This window comes from Lolium rigidum, chromosome 3, assembly GCF_022539505.1.
Source record: "Lolium rigidum isolate FL_2022 chromosome 3, APGP_CSIRO_Lrig_0.1, whole genome shotgun sequence".
In the NCBI taxonomy this organism is placed as follows: domain Eukaryota; kingdom Viridiplantae; phylum Streptophyta; class Magnoliopsida; order Poales; family Poaceae; genus Lolium; species Lolium rigidum.
Window position 1 is genome coordinate 50,406,676 of NC_061510.1, and position 6,724 is coordinate 50,413,399.

The 6,724-nt window shown below is 43.2% G+C and overlaps 1 long non-coding RNA gene across 16 annotated transcripts; it reads left to right on the top strand.

The window, feature by feature from the left end:
* The first annotated feature begins 552 nt into the window (after positions 1-552).
* LOC124701585 lies at positions 553-6,016 on the top strand. Of its 16 annotated transcripts, XR_007002114.1 has the most exons (9): positions 891-1,025; positions 1,111-1,242; positions 1,444-2,656; positions 2,798-2,868; positions 2,953-3,022; positions 3,193-3,901; positions 4,065-4,146; positions 4,282-5,383; positions 5,555-6,016. It is a non-coding gene; the product is annotated as an uncharacterized LOC124701585 (long non-coding RNA). The 16 variants fall into 16 exon arrangements; XR_007002104.1 differs by adding an exon at positions 553-884 and having other exon boundaries at positions 936-1,025; positions 3,193-5,383; XR_007002112.1 differs by having other exon boundaries at positions 3,193-4,612; positions 5,183-5,383.
* Positions 6,017-6,724: the final 708 nt, after the last annotated feature.

A 6,724-nucleotide genomic window follows, 5' to 3' on the forward strand; every position in this document is an offset into this window, starting at 1 on the left:
ATCGTGGATGCCGAATCCGTACAGCTGGAGACCAGGTCGTGCAGCCTTGCCGGATGCAAATCTCTTCCTCTGCAGCGACCTCGACCTTTAGCTGCGGTGCCCACCACGATTCTTTTTCAAGCAATGCGCCATGGATACACACCGCCATTAAGACATCTCGGCAGGGGAGGAGTCGACAACAATTAGGGGCGCAATCAGGGTAGCATCTGTTTCCTTTTTTCTCTGCTAAGTTTGGCTTCCGCTGCAGCGCGAGGCCCCGATCCGCCGCCACCCGACGGAAGGATGCACATGGGCGGTCGGAAAGTTGGATCAGCGAGATTTTATGATTTTCAGTAGATGGAATTGGCTGCTATTTGTAGCCTCCGGTTTGCAGAACGGGCAAGGGAGTCCATCGTGAAAAGGAATCTGTGTTTTCTCTACTACTTAAAAAGACTAAACCTATTCCTTATTCTGCCCAATACGTCAAACTTTTGGTCGTACTTTTCGTCCGTTTCGTCATCCCGCCCGGGACTAACTGGGCCAAAGCCCAACTAACAGAGGCGAGCATCTGCGATAGGGTTTGCCGCCGCCGCCCTTCTCGTCGTCCTTCCGTCAATCCCTAGATTCGTCGCCAACTCCCCCTTACCTGGTCAGGCGAGGATCCCGCAGCGCACCCCAAGCTATCGTACTACGCCCCACTCGAGAAAAAGCCAGAGAAGGACGGGCGGAGCCGCAACCTCCTCCTCTTGTCTCTAGATGCTTGCACCGTGTGAGGCCCTCGATCCATTGACGAGGATATCGCTCAGCTCCCCTTTGTGGCCGGCCCGTGGGGAGGAGACCGCAAGCCGCAAGATGGAGGCGGAATCTGGCGGCAGCCCGCCAGCGGTGTTTCATGGACGCCGGCGGTAAATTCCTACCTTTATCGATCCGTCGTGACGGGTGGGATGACTTTTCAGGACAAATTCATCGATCCGTCGACCTCCCCTGGTCGATGGATGCCGCTAGCTCCAGATGAAGATTGAGGAGGAGCTGATTTGCTTGTTCAGGTATCTTTTTCTGATCCGATTTCTCTCTTTCGTCTCCCACTTTGCATAGTCTTCGGCAACAGCCAACACATCTGCATAACAGCAGGGACGAGTTATTAGCAGACGTGAGCTAGCATGGACAAGAAGCAATAGCATGGACGTGATCAGGACACGTATTTTTACACAGCTTGATTCATGAGTAGACTATTGCTGCGCTGATTAACGACCTGGGGAGGAGGTAATTTATTATTCATGTTTTCTACTTTCACTATTTTGGCTGCCGTATGATACACAATGCTGCTAGCAGCCTAGCACATGATGGATTCTGTTGTTTCAGTTCGGCTTGTTCAAAATTTTCTTTGCACATTTGTTTTATTATTATAATTATTAATCTCAGGTTTGATCTTCTTCTGATGCTCTGTTGCTGCGATTTTGGCAGAAAGATCAGAAAAGGAAAAGTTAAACTGCTACACATTATCACTTGAGCAACATTATTTACCAGTATTATTTAGTTAACAAGGAAATTATCTGGTGATCAATCGTGAGAGGAAATTGTAGGTGAGCATTTGAATCATCTCCATGCTATGCTACTAGCACGTACGTCTGCCTGCATTCTGTAGTGTTCTTCCAATTGTACATCGTAATATTGTCTTGGTGCTGTACTTTGTTAGTTTTGATTCAGTTTTTACTATATTGGGAAATACAAAATTTAATTGGTTTCATCGAAATATCACATATACTGTTAATTTAAATTTAATTATTTAGGACGCATCAAGAGTTTCAGAAACCTCTTTGTTGCTGCAGTCCTGGGCGTACAACAGTGCCATCGGAGACTAATGCTTCATAAGCACCTTCTGAGAAGAAGGCTGAACGTTCGTCCACTTAGTGTGTTAGTGATAATTTCCATGCAAAACAAGAAAAAACATGCGGTGGTAACATAGAACGTTTATATTTGAAAATGCAAAGGGTTGGACAATGATAGATGAATATAACTTGAAGTCTTCCATGTAAAACGGTTCACACAAATCTTAAATACTCAGCGTGTCGCGGTGCGAAAAATCCACATAATTGTTGACTTTGGCACATGTGTTTTTCCATGACCTACAAAATATTCACCCGTAGCGAAGCACGGGCAAATGTCCTATCCGAAAGAAAAAGGAAAGTTCCCTACTCTCCTAATCCATCGATACGTCGAATAGTTTGGTCGTCCTCGTGGTAGTACCCGCACGCGTCCATCTAAAACTGCCATCGTCTCCTGCTCTATACTCCCATCAAACCAGGACGCCTAAGGTTTCGGCGCCGCCACACGACCGGCATGGTCTCCCCCGGAGAAAATCCTGACGCCACCTTCCTCGCGCCTTGGTGGAGGGGACCGCGGTAGGGCGCCGCAAGGCATCGGGGCAGAGGTGGAGGCGCTGCACGGAGGAGATGGATGTGCTACGACGTTATTGAAGGATGCGGCTACACAGTGGAGGCGAAGGAGATGAGCAGCGGAGCAGCGGCCGTGGTGGCAGGAAAGACATCAGCGTGAGCTCCTCATTCCGATTGCTGCCTCCCATAATTAATTTAATTCTATTTCGCTTCTAGGGTTTGATGTCAAGGAGATTCCTATGCCAATGGTGTCAACGACCAGAAGTGATGCTCTGCTGCAGGTATCTCATCCTCTCCACGCCACTCTTTTCCCTCTCTGTTCCATTGAAACTCCTTTTTGATGTTTAGGTCTCTCAACACCATTATGCTTGCTGTCCATGAATACTCCGATAACATTTCTAAACTTATCTTTTATTTTGCAGCTTGGGTTTCCCACACAGTCTGAGCAATTATTTATCGTGTGTTCACCTATTATCTACCGGGGATATGCATAGTAAGGTCTTCTACACTGTACAAAGGCACAATGATTCCCAGTTCCGAGTTATGTGCTCTTTCAGAATTTGTTGGGTCATTTCAGGAAACTTCAGAGTTTGGACTCTCAAGATCAGGGTCCACTTCACAGCATCGTAGCTGATCAACCTTCTTAGGTATTGCTGCCTAATTCCTCCTCCATCGTTTTCATGTCAAGAACTAGCGTACGTTGGTGCTGCAGTACCATGTTAGGCGTGCTCCCTCTCCTCATCTGTTTGATTTTGTTTTCCCTCTCCTCACATATCTTGATTTTTTAAATCAACCTCACATATCTTGATTATTTCAGGTTGGCCTTTGTCTCTAAAGGAGCGCGGCTAAGAAGATCATATTCTTGCCATTCAGATTGGGGATGTCCCCCTTTCACAAAAATGCATGTGTTTGTGTTTATACATGGCAACTCAAACGTTTTCTCATCTTATTACTGACGCACTAGGTGAATGTGAGCAGTTCATTGTTAGCCTCATCACCTCTCTGTTTCATGTTGTTGCAAATTTATAGCCTTGCTGATTCTTATGAAGAAACTAAATTAAACTTCATGGTAGGTACACGTCAATCATACAAGCATGAGGACATGGAAATTAAAAGGCAAAGTGATTATGTGATTTTTATTGTGATGCCAAATCATCTTCCTTGCCTGTTGGTAGCTGCTCCTAAGAGAATAAGATTTTTAATTGTACCTCTTTAGATGCAAGCATCTTCTTATCAGTGGAACTGCAAGGAGTTTTTTCAAAGTAAATTGAAGTGAACTAGATCTATCATTTGTACTTGAATGCTAATTGGATATGCAGGGACACTGGGTAGTAAAGTTTTCTAGGAGTGCATATGTAGATTAAGCAGTCTGATACTTTTCGGTGTATTCTCACGGTTATTCTTAGTGTATATTATGCAGCTTAAGTAGAGTCGCATGAAGGTGAAGTGAGGCAACCATGACAGGAAAGATGATTTTGATGCACACAACCTATTTAGTGAAATACATGTACTTGGGTTGTCCCTCCGTAAGTTCCTGTGCAATTTATTTATCGTGCTGATTGTGTTAATTTGGAGAGTGGGTATATGCATGGTATCATGTGAATTACGTTGTTGATTATATGGTTAGTTATCTCATACACCTACAGGCAAGTTCGTATTTACTATCTTAGAACCTTTGTAACATTTCAGATTATGATATCATTTTAGTGGAAATTTGCATATACTGGTTAGAGCCTTGGTCCAGAAGTAGAGGTTCTGAACTAAATCAAAGGTAATTATGTTACATCGCTACATAGGGCACTTGGATGGAGGAAACTTAGCTTACCGTAGACAGTCCAGACTGAAACCATATGTGTTTTTTTTAAATACCCATCCTTAAAATTTCGTGTTTCGCATACTTTTATAGTGGTTTAGCACGACAACTTTGGAAATGGCGGCGGGCGTGGTTCTTCTGTGACTGCCTCTGGACGGCAGGCTGGGTCGACATCTCGTGGCTACGGGCATGCCTGTCGCGGCTCTTGCCAGTCAGTTGTTCCTGGTATTTCGTCTCCGCATGGTGTGCCTTCTGTGTTCCTGTTGTCCCTTAGGTTTCCAAGTTGTTGGTTTAAATTATCACTTTTGATATCAGTATGTTTTCTTTTATTCCTTCACTAGGCAGTACAATTGTCATTTTGATATCGCCCCCCTGTCTAAATGGTCCATAAATCCTCTTGAACTAAATAGCACTTGCTATGCAGGTATGGTTATTATTTTAGACCCTTGTGTTGTGTTTTGCTATGATGGGTAATGACAAATTAGTGAAATCAGAATGCCCAAATAAGGCCATCTGCAGAACAAGTTTATAAATAGATGTGCATATGCCATGAGAAAATCAGTATATGCATTTTACAGTTCTATTGATGCCCAAAAGCAACATATTTTTTAGAAGGAACCATGCTGATTTTCTTTATATGCAGACCAAGTTCATAATTTGACAATGAGTTCTCAAACAACCTGAAAAATTCATGGAGTATGCATGGAGCCAATAGGATATGTGAACATGTTGGAGATAATATGAACTTCTATCCTACTTTTAAGAAACAAATATGGTATTTGATTCGGTTATATTCTTATCTTTTTTAATGGCAGTACTACTTTTTCTTCTATTTTAGTGGTGGTACTGATTTCATTTTAGCTATTCGGAGCTATTCGTCAGTAGTGGTCGTGCACCCCAATCCTGATACTTACTTTGCAGACTCGCAACGTATGTATGAGTTTGTCAAAAAAGAATATGCATGTTCATGACCTGGTGTCTGTGTCATTTGAAGCATGGATTGCTAATGGAAAGATCGAGGTGATTCGGTGGATCTACATAAGGAGGAAGATTCATGGACGTGGTGGACCAAGGCAGGATCTTGGGATGCTCGGCTAAAACAAGCTTGGAGGAGCCAAGCAAACGCCGGTGCTAGCTTTGAGGAGGCCATATGTAAGGATGACCACACCATGCGCACTCCGGGCGGTGTTTCTATGTAATGGCCTATCTCAGCTGCCCTTCTTTTTATCGCTTTTTGTGTGTACTTTTTCGCTATGCTTTTCTAATTTAGATCTATTTATATGAACACAAAAATTATTAGCTTACTGTATTGACCAAACAGATAAAGAAGGTTCAGAACATAACAATCAATTTCTTTGGTCAACAGGAAGAATTGGGAACTGATCAATACAGTTAGTTAGTACAGACAAATGAAATTTCTGGTTTGCACGGAATGAGCATTGATTACCTCAATGTAATTGTGGAACCAACATGATGTTTGGTCAATTCACTTCGGCGTCTACTCAAAATAGCTCCATATATTCAGTGTTGGAGTAACCTGCAGGAATTGACGGATCTTTAGCCATGCTAGGTGCAAGGTACAAATCGAGTGAAATCATAACAAGAGAAAAAATGCACATTAGGCATCTGTAGGATTTTTTGTGAACTTTTCTTGGCTGCAGTTTGTGTTCTCCAAATTCTTAAAAGGTTCAGTTCGGCATCTGAAGGATTTATGCGGTTGCAATACCGATATGTAAAATAATCCTTTTGTAGCTGTTGGACTCCATAAACTTAAGGAACGGCTCATAGTAACTTAATTTCGACTCATAGGGACGACTTCGTAAACCACACCGATGTACAATATTATTATTTTGTTATTGCGTTTAGTATTATCATGTTGTAATACATTATAATATCTCTTATTTATTTTAACGTAGTGAGTTGTGAATTTTATATGTGCATTGAGAAATTAAATTTCAGGACCCGTAGCAACGCACGGGCATTTGTACTAGTTCTTTTTAAAACTTGGAAAGGACTCTGTTGGTGCATAGTTGAGAGGAGAACGTGGGAGATACAATCACTTGTTTCCGTCGCGCAGAGTTTTCGTCTTGTACGTGTTTGATATGGACGAAAATACCAGCCCGTTCGCCCGGCAACGCGGCATCAACTGGTCCCGGCCACACGCACGGCCCATACGCCCACACGTTCCGTTCCTTCCGGCCTTCTGATCCACGCGGGATGTGCTGGCCTGAAGCGGGTTCGTTCGTTCGATGGGAAAAAGAAAGAAGAAACATAACGAACCGGTAGGTGGTAAAAAGTGCGTAATATGCGTTTTGGTGGGAGGGTAAAACGGTCCAAAAAAAAGCGTTGACGAAACTTTTTGGCAGAAACCTTAGCTCCTTTATTATTAGGTATAGACTAGGATAGGACAATGCCCGCGCGTTGCGGCGGAACTGCGGAAGAGCGAACAAGATTTGCTTGGTGCCTTTATTTCTTTTATCTCTTTTATTATCTCACCAAGTTGAGTGGTGCATCATGCATGTGTGTATAATATACA